Source organism: Malurus melanocephalus, unplaced genomic scaffold (assembly GCF_030028575.1).
Source record: "Malurus melanocephalus ecotype Western Australia unplaced genomic scaffold, MMel_1.1 scaffold_289, whole genome shotgun sequence".
Classification (NCBI taxonomy): Eukaryota; Metazoa; Chordata; class Aves; order Passeriformes; family Maluridae; genus Malurus; species Malurus melanocephalus.
This window is the reverse complement of record NW_026623521.1, coordinates 168,196-187,224: the sequence shown is the minus strand read 5'-3', so window position 1 is coordinate 187,224 and position 19,029 is coordinate 168,196. Positions and strand designations below refer to the sequence as shown.

At 39.0% G+C, this 19,029-nt stretch overlaps 1 long non-coding RNA gene across 1 annotated transcript; it reads left to right on the top strand.

Moving 5' to 3' along the window:
• The first annotated feature begins 1,430 nt into the window (after window positions 1-1,430).
• On the top strand, window positions 1,431-13,973 carry LOC130579718 (uncharacterized). Its single transcript, XR_008966045.1, has 3 exons — window positions 1,431-1,574; window positions 9,591-9,644; window positions 11,029-13,973. It is a non-coding gene; the product is annotated as an uncharacterized LOC130579718 (long non-coding RNA).
• The last annotated feature ends 5,056 nt before the right edge of the window (window positions 13,974-19,029 follow it).

Here is a 19,029-nt window from a genome sequence, read left to right as displayed (position 1 = left end):
TGTGTTTTCCATCTGGAATTGCAGTTGGGGTTATCTATAACTTTGAGAATGTTAGATGCTAATAAACAGATGTGAATATTTCAAACAAGTAAAAATATATTCCATGTCTTTCCAACCACTTTACAGTGTTTGTTGCTTTTTAAATGAGTAAGATAATTAAATTATTTATTTCTTCCACTTTCTCCTTTACATGAGCATCCTCGACATCAGTGAAGGTGTGCTCTCTGGTGCCAGGTTAATGGTCAGCTTTTACTACCACAATGTCAGAACTTATRATTTCTGCCCTGCAACCTAAAAAATAGCATCAGAATAAGGTCTCTCCTTCCACTCTTCCCTTGTCTCTACATCAAATAAAAGGAAAATTCTGTTGCATTAGATATATTTAAGTCACTTGAACTGTCTGAAATTAGGTGTCCGCTTTTTCTGACACAAATTAGTGAAAATAGGTAAATGCCTGCTCAGTGTTTTAAGTAGGGATGAACTTAAACTGGACATCAGCTCTGGCTGTAGCTAAGCTTTGGGCTTTGCTGCTGGATTCCCAAGCAGCTGTGAGGAAGCTGCTGCAGGGATCAGTGTAGTTCCAGTTCAGTTTCCATCCAACCAGCTCACGGGCTGTACATACACTGTAACTCAGTTAACTGCTCTTGGGGGTGTTTCTAAGTCCATATGATTTACCAGATATCTGGAGTTTGTAGGGCCTAAATTAGGTCTCAGAGAGCTAATCCCACATGTACTGAGATACCCTTGTGCAGATAGTGCTGATTCATCCAATGTCACCTGCTCACTGAGCCATGCCAGAAGGGCTCACTTTACTCTCCAGATCATCTTCACTCATATTTTTTACATAATAGTTCAAAGTCAGTGGTTCTTTGACATTTCCTCTTGATAATTATCTGGGGTTTTTCTGTTCCTTTAATTGTAAAGCAGACATCAACATGTTTTGGCTGGTTTGTTGGTTTGGTTTTTTTTTCCCCAAATAATTGACCACTGACTGGTATAAAGTATTATCAAAATTCCTTCACTGAATGGACAGTGAGACTGAGGAAATGTTTTGTCAGGAAAAGAGGGAAGGAAAGAAGATAAGTTGCTGTCCTTCAAACTCTGTATCAGATAAGAATGTTTCCTAAGGAAAAAAAAAAAGCCTAAATTGTAACAGAAGTATTACATATTTAATTGCTGCAGCAACTGGTCTTTCATGATGAGAACCTCTAATCAAGGGCTTTGATTATAAGGGACACAGCTGAGATAAATAGCTTATTCAACATTTTGAAAAGAAAAATTCCTCAACCTGATCCTTTAGAACACAAGGTACTACAAACTACAACTGTGTTGTGAATCAAGCCTACTTTTCAATGAAGATTTATTTTTCTTTGTTAGCCTAAAATGTGATAGAGCATCCAGGCTATACAAAAGCTACTTCGTCCAGACACTGGCACAGGAAAATACTKAAGCAAACASCAAATGAGGCTTGTACTGAACGCAYTGCTGGAGTTGACCCACCAAGCTGGGTCCTATTCCTTCAGTGGAAAAATTCCCTTGAGCCACAACACAAGGATATTTCCCAACTCTTAGCTGTAAGTAAGAAGGGCATTCTTAGCCTTCTTCTTTTTTCATTAGTTTTACATCTCTTTAAACTGAAGATTTTATTCTGTAACTTCTCACAACATGTAAATTGTGTCATTCTAAGAATATATGGGTATATTCATACGAACAAACTTGTGGAAGCTGTTAAAACATGATGGTATTCTCACAGAAATTTGCTAAATTTAGTAAGACCCTAGGAAATTTGTGACATGTACAAAAGTTCTCCACCCATGGCTACTGTCCATATGTGGTATTGTAAAATGTTGCAAAATTCAGTTCTCTTTCAATGGTTTGATGGCTTTTTTTGGTTTTGGTGATGTTTGGAAATTTTTAGAAAGAGGCAACACAAAATACATATTTGAGAACAAATCAAAACAAAGTTGGAGTCTGTAACTACAGGGACTCTTYAAAAAGTAAGCTATGAAAAAACCTCTAAATTGCAATCAGTCTAAAGTGTATATTAAAGAATGGTTATCCATCTGTCATGTGTGATCCTTATCCATGCCTACRTGTGACATCCTCAATCACATCCATTTCCTCTGCCAACCAGCTGCCACTTGGGGAGTTTGGCCTGTTGTCAGAGCTCTTTTCATCAGTTTCAACTTCATTTTCTTTAACCCAAATCCACGTGGGGCAGTTTTGGGATTCCTAGTCTSGACACTGAGTCACTTATTCTGCCTCCTGACCACCAGGCTTCTGCTGCTGTGTGATTTGTGCCCCAGTGCTGAAAGGGGTTTGTGCCTGAGGGATGCAAGAAATATGCTGGAACCTGAATGAAACCCAGCCCCTTCTGCCAGCTCAGCACCAGGTAAACATTGGAAATTCCAACCAGTGGAGCACAAGAGAAGCATTGCATGGCTGTAAAGCTGACCTGTGGTCAGAAGATGAATTGCTCCCTCTCGGGATCTGATCCAGACTGAGTGAGTTCAATAGGGCTCTTTCCAGTGGAAATTAATTCTGAGCTTCCCTGATTTCAGGAGGTGACTGGAGTTACCACACACCTTTTTTATGAATGAGAATGCAGGATGGTTCCTTCTGCTTTTACTGACTTTTCCTGTCCATCTCTCAGAGCTTAGAAGGGAGCTGTTGCCTAGAACCATTAAGCTCACAGAGTTAAACCCAGAGCTGGCATTGCCCTTTGGCTTTGCATGAATGTGCAGCTGTAGTTAGTAACACAGTGACTCAACAGATCCATTCAATATGAGCACTCTTTTAAATTGGGCCATATCTACTGAATTTCCTGATAAATATATGTTTTTACTGCTGTACTTAGCATAGCACAGCCCAGCTAATGGAGAGTGAGAAAGTTTCTCTTCCATCATCAACAAAAGCCTGCTCCAGCTGCCCAGCCCCTACTACAGGTGATGAAGTGTGAATCAGACAGGGTGCAGCTCAGCTTTCATGGGCAGGATTAACTGGCAGCATTGCTGGATAGAAAAATAATCTTTTCACCATTAAAATAAGCAAATTTGATCTGGAGTTAAAGGTGRACCTTACAATGCCATTCTTCACAGAGTTGACTTTTAGCAAAGAAGCACACTCCAGCCCATTTCCTACTTCTTAATGGAAGAGCAATTACTCTACTGCTCTGCTAATACTTTTTTCCCTCAGTTTGTTGATAATTCTAGGACAGTTACACTGACTTCTTTCTTTCTTCCCCTCTCGTTATCCATGGCAATAAAACCTGAAACCCAATTTCTCAAAACAGACCACTGCTTGTTGGTTTACCTGCATTAAACATTCAGTGCAAACCTAAACTATAAAAATAGTATTCCTATTTAACTTCAAGAGTGATTCCTCATTGAATTGCAAAAGAGGAGAAAATGAAAGAATCTGTTTGCAAGAAACATTTCAATAGAGTTGGCCAAATTCTGCTCTCAGCTCTGCAAAAATGTCCGGTCAGGGTCTATTAAAAAAAAGAAAATTAAGAACATGTTTAATTATTAGCACATGAACAATTATTTTTGCCCTCACTGGAAGTGGCATATGATATAAAATATGCTCATGGGAACACCAGTACTTCCACACTCCAATTTAACTGCAATCCTATGTGTCTGTCTGGAAAGGAGTCAGCACTGGAAAGACCAAAATTCAGAAAAGATGGTGAGCATCTAAATCTTTCTGAAGAAAATATCTTTCTGAAGACAGTGTCTTCCTGAAGMAACATTGATTCCAGTGGGTTATTTTCACTCGGGGCGTTCTCATCCAAGGGTTTTAAATACTCTTTAGTAAACTTTTAAATCTAGACTAAAGGATGGGCCTTGACCTGATTTATTTCTCACTAGTCTAAGTAACTCAAGCTAGAAAATCAGCCTCAGACTCTTTTACATTGTTCACATGGCAAAGAAAAATGGTCTTCATGGGAACAAAAACCAACTAACACCATCTTAATCCTGACWCAGCCATTTCATTATTTTCTGAGGGAAAAAAAAATTTTCAGGCCTAGTTCTGTATTTGAGCATGAAGTTGCACATTACAGCATAGCTGTGGATAGCAGCTGATTTTTACCAGGGAAACATCACATCTCTGAAAACTGTGAGTGTCAAACCAGAAAAATGTTAGCGAGAAAGACGCAACTATTTCATAATCTTAAAGTTCAAGTAGAAATAATTCAAAAGCCCTGTTCATYGCGTTTTATGTGGTTAAACATCGTGCACGGAAGACAGGGCATCTCTTATGATAGTTAATGAAGTCTCTCTTCATTTGAAGCTCATTTTCCTAAACTTCTCATYTCCTTAGTGTTTTTCTTATTAATTATCTGTAGCTACTCAAACCTCCCCATTTTTAACATTTTTTCCCCAGGCTGGGTTGTACCCCTTTCCCAAAGGTAAGTCTCTTTGTAAACATTACTTGTTGCTACCCACTTATATTTTATGTCTGTAACTCACCACATTTTATGTATTTATCTGGCACAAGTGCTTCATGTATTACTATTCTATGCCCATCTAAAAATCAGCTATTTCGGTAAAATGCTTGGGAATTTTTCAGAGAAAAAAAACAGCAACTCATGTCCTCTAACTTAAGCTGTAGTGAGTCTTTCTCATCACAGTGACAGTACTTGAGATAAAACTTGTTCCCCGAGATCCTTTTCCATCACTCTGATCTTATGTTTGAAGGCAGCCTCACTATTTCAGCAGACTGGGATTCTCTAGGCCACAATTCAAGAATTCTCTTTCTTCCTCCACCTCACTGCCCACAAAAGACTTGAAGGAAATGATCCAGTAAATACCCCCAAAGAAGTAAATTCCCAAACCAGCATGATAATTGCAATCATAATCAAATAAAGTCTTACAGTAAATAGAGTTCTAAATTAATGAGAATTTATTAAGATTACCAGAGACTTGCTGTTACGGATTTTAAACAGAAGTTGGGCAGACACTGCACTGACAGGAGATGAAATAAATCTTTTGTGATATATGAGTAATTGACCCCTKCTGTAAGATTAACATTAGAGATATGTCTGCACCAGACCTCTGGGCCTTTAATATCCCAGAATTTGTGGGATATTCACCAGGATATATTCAAGAGAGTTTATTACACCAAGTTCTGAGTTTTAAAAMCAGAATTCCTTCTATAGCTCTAAAATTTTCTCTTGCTCTGAAAGTTAGAGCTATTTGTGTAGAAGAAATGTGTGACTCACATAAGGAAATACCTTCTGGCATGGTGCATAATCATTGCAGTAATTTCTAGCAATAAGTATATGCCCTTTTCACCTAGCTTGTGAGGGTAAATAAAACAAAAATGTTTGCTGATAAAGCACAKAAATTATGCAAAGGTTGGTAGAATAGTTAATACTATAAGGAAAAGATGGTCACTTAGAGGAATCAACACTAGGGAAATCCAAATAATGCTCGGATCAGCAGAACCAAATGCGAGAACAGACATTCAAGAACCAGAAATTAAGGCCATGTTTTAGAAATAAGGACTGRTGCCTTGGAAAGTGGGGATTCTGAAAAATTTATTGGAAAATAACTCRTGAACAACTGCAGCTGAGCTGCCAGTAGAATCCTGTGTCAGAACAGGCTCATGCAATCCTGGGGTGAGCAAGCTAACAAGATTCAGGAGAAAGTTGTGCTTCTTTGAAGTGATTAGACTTTTTAAATGTAGCTGTAAAATCTTTTTACTAGAAAGACATTGCTACAGCACCTACAAAATATTGCCTCATGCCTTGCCTTCAGAGCCTATCACTCCATATTTTTCAGAGGATGTTAAAAAGTTGACCATTTACAGAAGAAGAAATTCAAAAATCAATTCAAGGCCTAGAGAAAATGCTGAGAGCYACCAACTTGATGTACACTTTTAGATCTGATAATCACTTGGTCATAATACCTAAAATACCTCTGGGGAAACTCAGAATTTACCATAAAAAGAAGAATGAAAGACTGATGATTTAAAAAGCGTATCAGACAATGCTACTGTTAGTAAAAAAAAAAAAAACCCTAAACAGACAAAACTTCTTGGCAGTGAGAGCCATGAGAACTGAAGGATTTTCTTCATTTCTTGATGTCTACAAAATAAAACTACATTCCATCCTCAAAATGATGCTTTCATCAGGCTCRAGTGATTGGTCTCAGTGGAAGAGTAACTGGATGAAATTCAGTTGAATGTGATACTCTGGAGAATAAACCAGGTCATTTAAAGACACTTGTGCCCATAGCTCTGTGAATATTAATAAAAAACAGGATCTTGAAAATGCAGTCAAACTCTGCTTTTGCTTTGTCTTTGAGTTATGTGCGCATATTCCTTGTGCCCTAATTTAGAAAGTCTGAGCTCAAATGAATCACCAGGTTTCCTCTGGTTTCCCAATAAAATCCAAAACCTGTAGAGTCAGATCTGAACCAGCTCATTTTAATTTAAAATATATTTTTATTCCAGTCAATTTCAACAAGCTGTATTTAAGTTTGCAAACAAACTTGATCCTGTAAAATTTTAGTATGTGCAATTTTCAAAGTGCTGCTTTTAATTGTATCTGCTGTCATCATGTCTYAGGGCTGGAAGCTGGACTTCTGGATACTATAATAATACACACTATTATAAAAATAAAGAGCGAAATAGGAAGTTTTGGGTCACAGCTGCAGGGCTGTTGCCAAATCACTAACCTCCTCCTCCCCCCAAACAGCAATAAAAAATCATCTCCAGAGATTCCAGCACTGAAGGCARCAAAGTACAGTAGTTACATTTTGAGATGGAATCCAGAAACTGCCAAAATGAAGATATGCAGTCTCCACTTGGGAAGAGGCGCTGAAAGCCCAAGTACATAGCCTGACAAGTGAATCATGTCAACAAAAAGAAAGCAGCAAAAATCAACTTGTAAAAAGCATCTCTGTGTGTCAAATTGTTCAAAGCAGTGGACACATTGCTGAAATGAGTTCAGTAAAGATGAACATCTCATCGTAGCTTTCAGGAGTTGAAGCTGCATACCAGAGGTGGAATGAAATTCCATATCCCTTTGCAGCTGGTAACATAGCAGGGATAAAAGTGTGGAAACACTGCCTGCACTGGATCCACATCCTCTGCACTCAGGAGAGAAGATGTGTTTGGTGTCCGAGGCAATTGTAATAAATATGAATATGTTTATTCTTAGAGGTGCACTAAATCAGTCCATATTACTCCCTGGGAAGGATGCAGACATGGATGGATGCAGGCTGGTTGCTTGTGAGAATGGGKAGTGGGAAAGGCAGGAGTTTCCTAAAATCTCTTTGCAGACTAGGATGATTTCTGCAAACCAGTTTAGTTTAAATTAATTACAAGGCACTACTGGTAAGTCCTGTAAATTCCATGTCCAGCCTGCTGCTAAATTCCTGCTCCTCTACAGGCATGCAGGTTATTGGAACCTTAGGCAGCAGAACCTTTCACTGGAAAATAAAAATCTCTGTATGGTTACTGGGAACTATTCCTTAACATTGGGAACACTGGATGTTGAAAAACTCTTTAAAATAGTTACCTTAGAAATTACAGCTTCAGTGAACTAAGAAGCAGAAAAAWCAGCTCTTAGTAACCTTGCACATCTAGTGGATGGCAATTGTATAATAAATTTTCAACAACTTTTAAAGAATTTGCTATGAATAAATCAGTGGTAGTTACTTGGAAAGGACATGGCAYAAACACTAAATTAATCCATCAGGTGACGGTGTTGCCTTTATTGGAATAACACAGAATTGGGTTTGTTTTCTTGCTTCACACAATAACTACTTGAAAGGTCTGTAGAAGTGCAATACATTTGAAAAACTGAGGCAAGATGAAGTAGCTACACAGGTAAGGGCCAAGATGAGGCTGAACAGGGATTTAGAACAGTGTTATTACTTGTTGCTTAAGTGAATATTTTCACTTTTCAAATGTAACTCGAGCATTCAGTAGTGCTTGGATTACTGACCTAAGTGCTGCTAGTGATAATATGCCTGTTCCAGTGATATTTGCTCTCCTGTGATTTATTCTGATTCTGAATATCTTGGAGCTTTTATACCAAAGTATCAGAATGCAGATTATTAGAAATTATGTAAAAGGGGCTGATCAAATTACAGATAATGTGGAAAAACACATTGAAATAAATTAATGATATGAAAATCAAAGACAAAATTATTTTGTATGAAAAACCAAACCAAACCACCAGTAAAGAGAAATACATTTTCACCTTACAAGTATTAAAGAAAAATAGTGCACATAATTAAGACCTCTTTTTTGTAAAGTTTTGCAAGTAAATGGACCATTTTCTATAGTTTCTATATTCTGGAAGATATTTATGCAAGAGATTTTGTGTGGTGCATTCAAGGAGCAGCCCTAGAAACCATGGGAAGGGCATTTTTGGTGTCAAGGCTGGTTCTGCCAAGCCACACGAGGCAAATCTTAATGGCATCGAGCCCAGCAGAGGCTTTTCTGTGCACCAAGCAACAGGAACGCCACGGGAACTCAGCCAATTCAAACACACTCTGATTCTGCTGAAGGAATAGAAGCAAACAAGAATTTGTTGCTCCCATTATTTGCTCTCCTTGCTCCACGGGATGCAGTGGACAAAATATTCTGTTTTATTGCTGTTGCATTTTAAATACGTATAAATACTGTTAGTCCCYGTCTCTCTGATTCATTCAGTTTCTTCAGCACATGCCTGATGACATAAATAGTCCTGACTGAATCAACAAGATTACTTATCCTTTTAGAAGCAGGCACAGGTTTAGTAACTTTACCAAAATGAGATACTGATTCCTATTATTTGTGGTTCAGTTATTCCTTTGTCATTCTTTTCCTTCATTTCTTTTTTATTCAAATAAACTGCTTTTATGTAAAATAGGAATWACACTAATGAAAACTCCATGTCCCAAAATGTTCAACTTTCTCACTCAGGATTCACCTTAACTCACATGAATAGTCCCATTTTACTCTAGCATTTTTAATGCAAGTAAGTAGGAATAWTAAATGTAAGGCAGGGAAACACACTCAGCCCCTGTCGTTTAGGCACTGACACTGATAACTGACAGGCTTGTGGAATAAGGAAACAAAACCTGTAAACAAAAAAAATAAACAGAGCTCCATTTCCATAATTGGCTAAGAAGCCGGGTGCAAAAGGTCAAAATCTAGACAGAAAGAAGATTAATATTTTCTCTGTGTCCTTCTGTTGTCTGTATCACCTGGAGCAGGCAGACCTGGACTTTGTTACAGGTAAATAATTACAGTTGTATCTGCCATAAATATCCACTTGAAGGGGCTACTGCAAAAAAATTGAGATTGTATCTCCAAGCAACTGTCAAATGGCTAGAATAAATTTAGAGGGCTTGAAATACTGATGTACACTTTCTATCATAGATATCTCTTGGTCTAGACTTTCAGGCTGCATTTTGACAGAACACATCAGATGACTGAGAAATTAGGGACTCAGGACCAAAAAAATTACATAGTGTTGGCRCTTGTGGTTTGTGTCTTCCTTACCTGTGGTACTAGCAAACAGGAAGTCATTGCTTCACAGCAAACCCAGAAATATTAACAGGACATATCCTTTTGCATTTTAAACACAGAAGGCAATAAATCTTGGACCATGATGGCAAACCTAAAGAGGTCACTGAGTAATGGTAAGTATAATATCTGTACTTTTCAGTGCTACAATAAATCTGACAGTGCTCTTTTTTAAAGTTGGGATGCTTCTGTACAGACTGAAGATCAAAAGTTTCCTTGCCCCCCAAAAAGGAAAAAAAAAAAAAGAAAAAAAAAGCACGCATATGCACTGCAATCACCTGTTTTTCATTTTACATATTTGGTGGAATAGAGAGTGAAAATAATATGCCTGTCTCTTTTAGTGTGGGTGATATTCTCATAAGCCCTGACTGAATGAGAAAAATATGTCCCTTATTTAGAAGAATAGATAGGAAAGTCATTCAGACTTTGAACTTCCTTGTGTATTTACCCCCCTTTCCTACTTTCCCAAGCATGCATTAAAATGTCATTATGGGGTTTCCTTCTCAGGCTGACCCAGAGGTTTTGATTTCAGTTTAGATAATCACTCCAGTGCAGGTAGCTCTGACCTCCCTGCAGCCATATCTGACCATACCTGTTTTCAGGGCTCACGCTATGCCTGCTCCAGAAAATTCCACTCAATATTTCTTAGGTCAGATTAGATGTTCTTTGGGTTACAATCTAAGGCATTAATACTTCAGAGCCTCCAGCTTGGAAACCTTTYCCCTAATATATAACATATGTAGAAATACACCATTCTTTGGAATAAACATCCTGCAGACACTTAACAGTTCTGCTGCACAGACCTATTTCCACCTGCACTTGCAGTGCTGCTGCTGTCCCTGTCAAGGCTGAACCTGTAATAACCAGGGGAAAAGGAAGTAGAAAATATTATGCATTTATTTTTTTTATTTGTTTGTTTATTCATGKATCTARCCAAACTGCAGAGACTCYTTCTTTATGGTAAATTCAAATATGAAGCGTGTTACTAAAATAAAGAAGTGAAAGGATGGGAACCCTGTTAAAAAGACAGACATATAACATCTTGTAAGATATTCCTTTTCTCTTCAYATTTGCCATTTACCATGGCTGCTCCCTGAGCCATGACTTACCCAGCTTGCAAGTCAGGCCATGTGTCATTAAATACAGACTGAGATAATCAGAGGAAGGATAGTAAACCAGGAGTATTTGTCTGGGCAACCTGAGAAATGCAGCATCACTGAGCTACCAACTGCAGCRTGCCAGGAGAAAGGACAAGAAACCCAGCAGCTGAAACCCACCCTAGGACCAGCCAGCTTTGYTCCCTGATGCTGGGTGTCTGTCAGMACGTCTGAAGCAGAACTGCATCCTGAGTGTCACCTGTCAAGCAGAGGTAAGACATCCTCTGTGAGACTGAGGATGCACAAAGGTGTGGCAGAGGGCTCTGTGCAGCCTTTATCTAGAATTTGGGAACTGTTTGTACTGCTTGTTTATATTATTCTTTTYCCACTTTGTCTCTTACAGCAAACAGAAATCACCTTTAGGAGCCATCAGTGTGAAAAGATCTCACCAGAGGAAGCTGCAGCCTTTTTCTGTGGCTCATTTTTYGCTCTGATGTCAAAGCAAACCTGCTGATCTCCTGGGCTCTGAGGATTGCTGAGCAACGTGCCCTCCTCACTGTCCAAGTTCCCCACAGACCAGTCATCACCTCGCCTACTCCGAAACATCTGCTTCTCCCACCTCTCTGATAGTGATACAAATGACAATTTTTCAATCTTCCAGCAATTATCTCAGCCCCTTTTCTCATGTTACCGTTTCAGTGCAGCAGGAGCTCCCTGGGAACAGCCACCGTGCCACTAAATCTGTCCTCATGACACTTTACTATCTGCAGATGGTGTGAGATTGACTTTGCTTTCCAAAGTGAGAATTTAATCCTCAGTAAATTGTTTTGATTGCATCTGTGAAATACATCCATTATCCTGTTATGAAGGATAGAGTGTAGATTTATATATTGCCTGACTTTATGGCCTAAATTCACARCTGGACGTTAACAAAATTACTCCTTCAAAGTGCATTGATACCAAGGGAAAGATTCCCATGAGCATCAAATGAGGTGAATAGATTCTTGATAAGAGTCATGATTTAAATTAGCACGAATTTTTATGTATATGAATTTAGGTTGACTGAGTTTGTGCATTACACTTTTGCCACTGCAAATCCAAGGAACAGCTCTTTTTTTCACAAAGTGGTCATTGTATCTTCAAAATCTTGTGGACTGCAAGACTGGAACCTGCAATCACATGTTTAGAGTCTACTAAGTCAGATAGAAAGTTTTGCAGCCTCTGTTTGCATTGCATTTTGAAAAGGGCATGATTAATTCAGGCCAGGACTACAATGAATGTTGGTAACATCGTAGCTGGAAATACATGAATTATTCCAAACCTCCTGAACTCTATTATTCAGAATATCTCCAACTAGTGAATGTAAACAAGCTAACAGGCTGCTTTCCCCTCTCTCTCACCATGAGTGAAATGCCAGCATAATGCAGGAATACCAGTGTAGCAGCAGATACCAACAGGCCCAGCTGCAGCTCTGTATTTAGATTTGCCAGGTAGCAAGGTGGCAGATTTAATTCTATCACCAACACTGAGGTTTCTAGAATAAATGCAAGGAAATTCAACAAYAGATACATGAGACCAAGCTACTGTTAAAATGCTATTTCTGTGTTGTTTTCCAATTCAGAAAGTTAGGAGTCCTTTAAAGGGATTTAAGTCACTATGCATGAAATGGGGAGAGCAAAGGAAGCCTCTGTCATAACATGCAGCTGATGTAGGTCATTAGCACCTATGGACATGTAAATGTCAACAGGTTATCAAATTACAGATCTAAATTCTGCCTGAGGGTAGTGTTTTAGCAACAGAATTATACTAGTCCAAAGTAAATCTATCCATATATAAATTTTTTTTGACACTGTGAATGCTTTTCTAAAACAAACACTTTACAAAGCCWATTTTGCTTTGTACACAGAAGTTTTCCATTGTAGGACAAAGACAGCACAGAGCCTGAGAACCCCCTTTGAGCATTGCTGTCCTTACCTGGGATTTGCAGAGCTGTCTGTAATAATACTTTACAAATAAGTTCTATGACATGAGCTTTCAGAATTCACATAGGGGATGTTCACCCAGTAACTCCAAAACACTTTGTCRTCATGACTTGGAGTATTTTACAAGGCAGAAACTAATGGAAAGAAAACTCAAGACCTGTATCTATAGATGTAGCGAGTTGATAAGTGAATTTAGAGAAAGCCCCATCTCCCAATTTAGGGCTGTTTCACAAGCTCCCTGTGAAGAGAGGAAAAATAAATTTTTGTGTTTCTGCACTGAGTAAACTTTTTTTCTTTGAATAGCTTGAAAGTCCCCTTAGGGAAAAGCTGGCAAAAATACAAACACTGATGTGGTCACTACCTATTGCACTCAAATAAATGCTATTCCTGTTCAGTAAATTAGCACATTTATGAGTTATATACTTTGTCAGCACTTTTTCTTAGCGTGCGTAGACCAGATTTCCACTACATCATTCAGAGGTTAGCAGGGAACAAAATTAAACCCTCAGTGTTTTCACCACCACACAACCTGCAAAGTCATTTTTCAATGCACTTAACAGGTTATCTTGGAAAAGTCTAATAAATGGTGAGCATTGCCTCTGACTTTTTCTTAGCAGAACTCATTGTTCATCTAATTTTTGCAACAGATTTCCTACCTCATTTAAAACTTCAGCTAGAAGTGCTTTCCTGTTACATATTGCAAACAGACATATACAGTGACTCAGAAGCTTGGATCGAGCTGTGYAGTCAATATAGTTTTTGGCAAAAGCCTGGGAAGCCTTTTTCTGGCTGAAAGTGAAGAATGATAAAAATAGATCCTGATTTTACAGTCACAGTGACAAACTSGCTTCCAAAAGCTTCACAACAGCACAAAGGGAACAAACTGGCAAAAGGGAAGTGAGCTGGAAAGATATATATTTTTCCCCAACAAGACTCAAATTCACCATCTTTTGTGGTTTACAATGATCTTATATCATYGCACATGGCATGTGCAGCACAATGACAACTCAGAAGTCAGCTTAGCTTGCAAGCAGCCATTCTCTTCCAAAGCTTTTCTGTGAGCTCAACACATTTAATTCACAATCACTTACAGAGCTTATACAACCCTATAAAATAACCAAGTCTCCTGAATCATCTCTTACCTACAAGATATAATTTTATTCTATTTTGTATGATTTCATTATCTTATTTTTGTCACTTGATCTCATTTTTCTTGGGGTTCTAAAGGATTTAACAACGAATGATAAGAATGAGATTATCAGCACAAAAATAGACAATAATTAAATGTCAGTCATGTCGATGACAGAACAAATGCAATTCTGTATCTCACTACTTTTGGTGCTGGCTAGTGCAATACTCATTAAATATTTTTRCCGTTAATGCTGATAGTTTTGCAGTTATTTCAAACAGATGAAATACATTTCGCTTACCTACCCTTCATTCTTCCTCCTCAGCAAATAAGTTTTTTCCAGTGAAAGATTAGCATAGTTGGTACCAGGAATTTCAAATGGGATTGTTTATGCATCAAAGAGTAAGTATTAATAACAAAAATGCACTCACAGTATGATTGCTTTGTGATGATTAGAATATAAATTGTTGGTTCTATATATACAGACACACACACACACACACTGAATTATGTGTCTCGCCRTGGTATGTCTCTTGCATTCCTCTAACATCTGATAGTCAGATGCCACGTCACACACGAACTTGCTTTAATCACCAAAATCTTTGTCCACGGTGCTGCATGGAGCTGGCAACCCAGCACACTCAGAATCCACCTGAAAACACGTTCACAGAGAAATATTTTACACTYATAGGGGTTAGGTGGAAGAGGCAGACTCTGCCCCAGGATCAAGCAAGCAAAGGCATTAACTTCACACAGAAAGTCGTTTTCTGGATGTTGATGATGAGAGGTACATGCTAAGCAATAAATTAAGCGAGCACAGTCAGTGGTGGACAGAAATTCCTTTCTGCAGGCTCCGCTCCACCACGCATGAATTATGGGATCATCTCTAACTTGTGAAAATAACTCACATATCACACTCTCCCCATTGCTCGCTATTTCTGCCCGTGGAGATGGTGCAAAAGCATTGGAGTTGGACAAGGATGGAGGAGACTGAGAGTTCATTTAGCACTGAGTCCTGTGGCAACTCTATCAGGCTGGCAGGGCTCTGAAGTGCCAGCTGCTGAAAGGCCACATTCTGCCTGTCCAGCTGTGCCATTCCTGCCCTTCAGCTAAGGAGAGGATGCTCTTGAACACAACAGCACCTGGTTTTACAGGACTGTTCAGGGGCTGAAACCCCACCCGTGCTGTGGCCCTTGTCCAAACCCTCATTGACCTTTGGAGGAAAAGAAATTTTCCCAGGAATACAGTGAGCAAAACAGCCAGATAAACAAGCAGCTGACTGTGAAAGCTGTGGGAATAAATAACAGAGTGTTAAGCGCAGGCTCGGCTGAGTGTGTGAACCTTCAGTGAAATTCTGACCTCGGCTTTTGCAGACATACCCGGGCTCACTTTAACTGCCTGGTTTGCAGGCTGGGAGAGGAGCAGCTGCAAATGCCCCCTGAGTGGGCAGCACGGTGCTCTCTGCTGCTGTGCCTGGGCTGGCACTGCTCTCCAGGCACAATGAACCCCCCTGTCCCCTTCTGAATGACACAGCTGAAACTGAGCAGCAAGGAACTGCGCTGAGAGCAAAACASAGAGCTTTTCTGCCCTTAGAACTGCACTCAGAGATAAAAACTGCCCCACTGGACCTGGAAATGTGGGCAACTGCCCCGTGTGTCCCCGTGGTGGCTGGGCTGGCTTTGATCACTTAGGCTGCTATTCAGCAGCTCCAGCAGCCACTGTATAATGTCCTTCTCACTCCTTTAATAGGAAAGGGCTGCCTTTATCCGTGAGGCAGAATCATGCTTATTATCATGTTAATTAATACATTTCTAATGAGAAGCCGTTTCTCCAGTTTATACAGAGCCAAAGTGAAAATTGAAATGATTTTGCTAATTTGAAAAGAAATTATTTTAAAAAATCAGCAAGGAAGAGACTTCAAAGAGCCAAACAAAAGGAAAAATATTGGCGCTAATGAAATGTTGGTTAATTATCCTTTTGTTCAGCCTTTTATATCTTTCCCCCTTCTTAATTGTCTCATCTAATTAGATTATAACTATTTACAACWGGAATTATATTCTACTCTGTATTTCATATGGGGTCTTCATAACACAATGCAAACAAAATCTACTAATAATAATTAATGAATAACTTTCTTTTGCAGTGTGAGTCTTTTAAACGCAGGCAGCCCAGCATGGGTGGAGCATCCAAGTGTAATTGTTTTCTGGGCTTGGCTTTATCAATGATAAACAAAAAGAGAGCTTGTAGACTTGGTTATTTCTACTCATCCTGCACCTGGCTAGCTTCCCAATGCTCTTGGTCACTGTTCTCAGACCTAAGATCATCCCCTGAATGCAATTATTCTCTGAAGGTTGATGGTCTGTGGTATTTGCTGAAGGGAGCATGTTGCAATAGGTAATAGCTGTACCCTGTTGGAGGACCTTTCCTCTCCTTTCTGAGGCTGTCCAAGAAAACTTTGGTCTGTCTGGTCTTGACATCACCAACACCTGCTCAGGGTCCAAGAGAACAGCAAAGCCACTGCATTTGAGGTGTTGAAGTGCAGCACATGGGGTTCTCTGCACTGTTGCAGCTTCTTCCAGGAAAGTCAACTGTTCCTCTCCTGTCCTCAGAATCCTTCCTCTGGACTTCTCAGTGTTGCATAATATCCTTTTATCCTGCATAAATTATTCTTTTTCCTTGTAGCATGACAGGGATGCTTGCGGAGAGGCTGAGGGCTCGCTGAGATTGTGGCTCCACACACTCAGCAGCTCCCAAGAGCTAACAGAAGACAGACAACAACATTTCCTCTCTGCCACCTGTTAATTCTTTTTAACAGATGGAGAACTGGAGAATGGAGAGATTAAAAGCCCTGATACAGGAAACCATATTTTTTGAAGACAGTGCTCAAGCACATGCTCCTGCAAGCACAGGCTTCTGTCCCAGTGAAGTTGAGCACGCRCTTACAGTTTTCTGACTCAGGATCTGAGTTACTCTTTCAGAGCCATAAAAGCAGTGGAACAAGCTGGCCCCAAAACCCCCAATTCACACTGTAACACTGATAATATCTTCACAGAGTCTGTTTCCAAAATGTTAGCTTTGGAGAGCTCTGATAACCCCTCAGGCTCTCCAGCTGGAGGCTGCAGCCAAATCTCTCTGTCAGTTTTTCAGACAGAAAGGTTGCTTCAGGTTTGGATGCAAGTTGCAGATGCAAAATCAGGTAAAGGTAAAAAAATTAGGAAGAGCAACTAAAGGCTTTAAACTTCAAGTGTCCCACAGTTCAACCTGCTTTAAATAAGAAAACAGTGAAACAGTGGCTTTTACTTGTGTTTATAATCTAAGTCAGAAAAGAATCAGATCCATCAACAGCTACAACAGTACAAACTTTTGTGGTAATTCTACTCACTTAAGAATTTCATCCCTTTAGTAATTTACAGTGAAAAYGATAAAATTTTCAGGAYTGAATACTAAATCTCTGTGAYTTCTCAATGTGTCATTGGTTTAGGRAGCAAAATATTGCTTGTGAAGCTGAGAAAGGCAAACTTGAAATAAACTGAAAGTAGGGAGAGGTTCCCCAAAAACTTCTTTAAWCTTGGCCAACACCCTTAATTGCCATGTGCCTCAGTGTTCCTGAGTATTCCCTGTCCCATTCATGTATTCAGGAAAACTATTTTCTTCCCAGACTTTGCCTACCTTGCCTACTTCAACCCACTTTCAGAAACACAAAGATAATTCCATAACTACCACAATCCTCTACCCTACCTCGAATTAACCCCTTGCAGAACAGACCCTACTCCAGGTTTCCCAGAGATCTGGAAGCTCACAACAGCTGCATGTCARACCAACCAGTAAATTCTGGACAGTTCCCATAAAAGCGTGTCCCACAGGCTCTTGTCATATGATAAACAACTACTGAACACATTTCAGGTACTATAAAAACAATCCACAAATCCAGTGCAGCTACAAAGAGATTTTAAACTGAGATTTTACCTGGGCCCTTCCAGATGTGCTGCCTTGTTCTCTGTCAATCAAGCATGCACAGGTGACACCTCCACACCTCCTTCGTGGTTTATTTCTTTCTCTGGTGAATAAGGTGCCTGGAGAAAAGGGTGTTTGCCATTGTGCCCCACAAAAAAAAAAAAAAAAAAAATCGATGCCTCCATTGCAGGGGACTTTCATTTACCACTGCTGTAAGTTTAGCAGAAGATGGCTTTCACATTCATTTCTGTGAGTCTCTGTATATCATGGTATGTACACTTCAAAAATTAAAATCACTAAAGAATTTTTTTAATGAACCTTCACCTAAGCGCTAGAAAATAAAACAGATGATGTGAAAGGTAAAGTGTCAAAAAGTGTGATAAGGGGAAAACACTGCAGTTACCAAACAAATGCTCTTTAGGTCCTTATTCCATTAAAACCTCTATCTGCTTTCATAAAGGATGTTTTGCTATCACATGCAAATTCCTCATTTTTCAAGGAAAGCTTTATATAACCTGCCTATYTGGCCTTTGTTAGTCATGCTACAAAGACTTAGAACTTTGAAGATTGTCTTAACTAAATAGASCCACAAGAACAACAATGCACTTTCTTCCAGTCACTGATCAGGCTTCTAAAGAGTAACTAATAATGTGAGTTTTAAAGTGCAAAAGGCAACATCAAAATATTTAATACTAGAGCTAACAGCACAGCATACCTTCTGCAGAAACCTGTCTGCTTTACTTTCCTTTTATCAATATTGCCAAGAAAGTAAATTTGTCACTACACAGTTGAGAATCTCTCAAAGATCTACTTTAATGTTTCACGCTACGTTTGCAAAACAAGAGTAATAAAAATAATGACACCATTATTACTCTTCCCTCTTTGTTTTCAGTTCATCACTTGCATATTTGAATAATGAATTATATTCACATTATCTCTACACTTTTGCTCTTGACTTCCTCTGCTGGCTGAAAGTAAAGCTATTATCCAGTTGTCAGCTCTGAAGAGCCATTCAACACAGCAGCCAATGGYCCTGACATGTAGATATACTACTGTGCAAAATTATCTAGAGTACAATTTCAAGCTATATATGAGAAAATTACCAGCCAGCATAAAAATGAATCTTCAGCTAAGGTGAAATATTAAAAATTTCATCAGGGCCACTTTAGAACATAAATAAGTAGACAACAGAATTAGTTGTGAATTAGGCACAAAAGGCTAATTAACACTATTGTATCATCTTGATTGACTTAAAGTCTATTAAATCACTATTTTATTGTCTGAATCTCTGAACCTTACAGGAAAAATAGAACCTTCTTCTATTAAGAGGCCCCTCTTC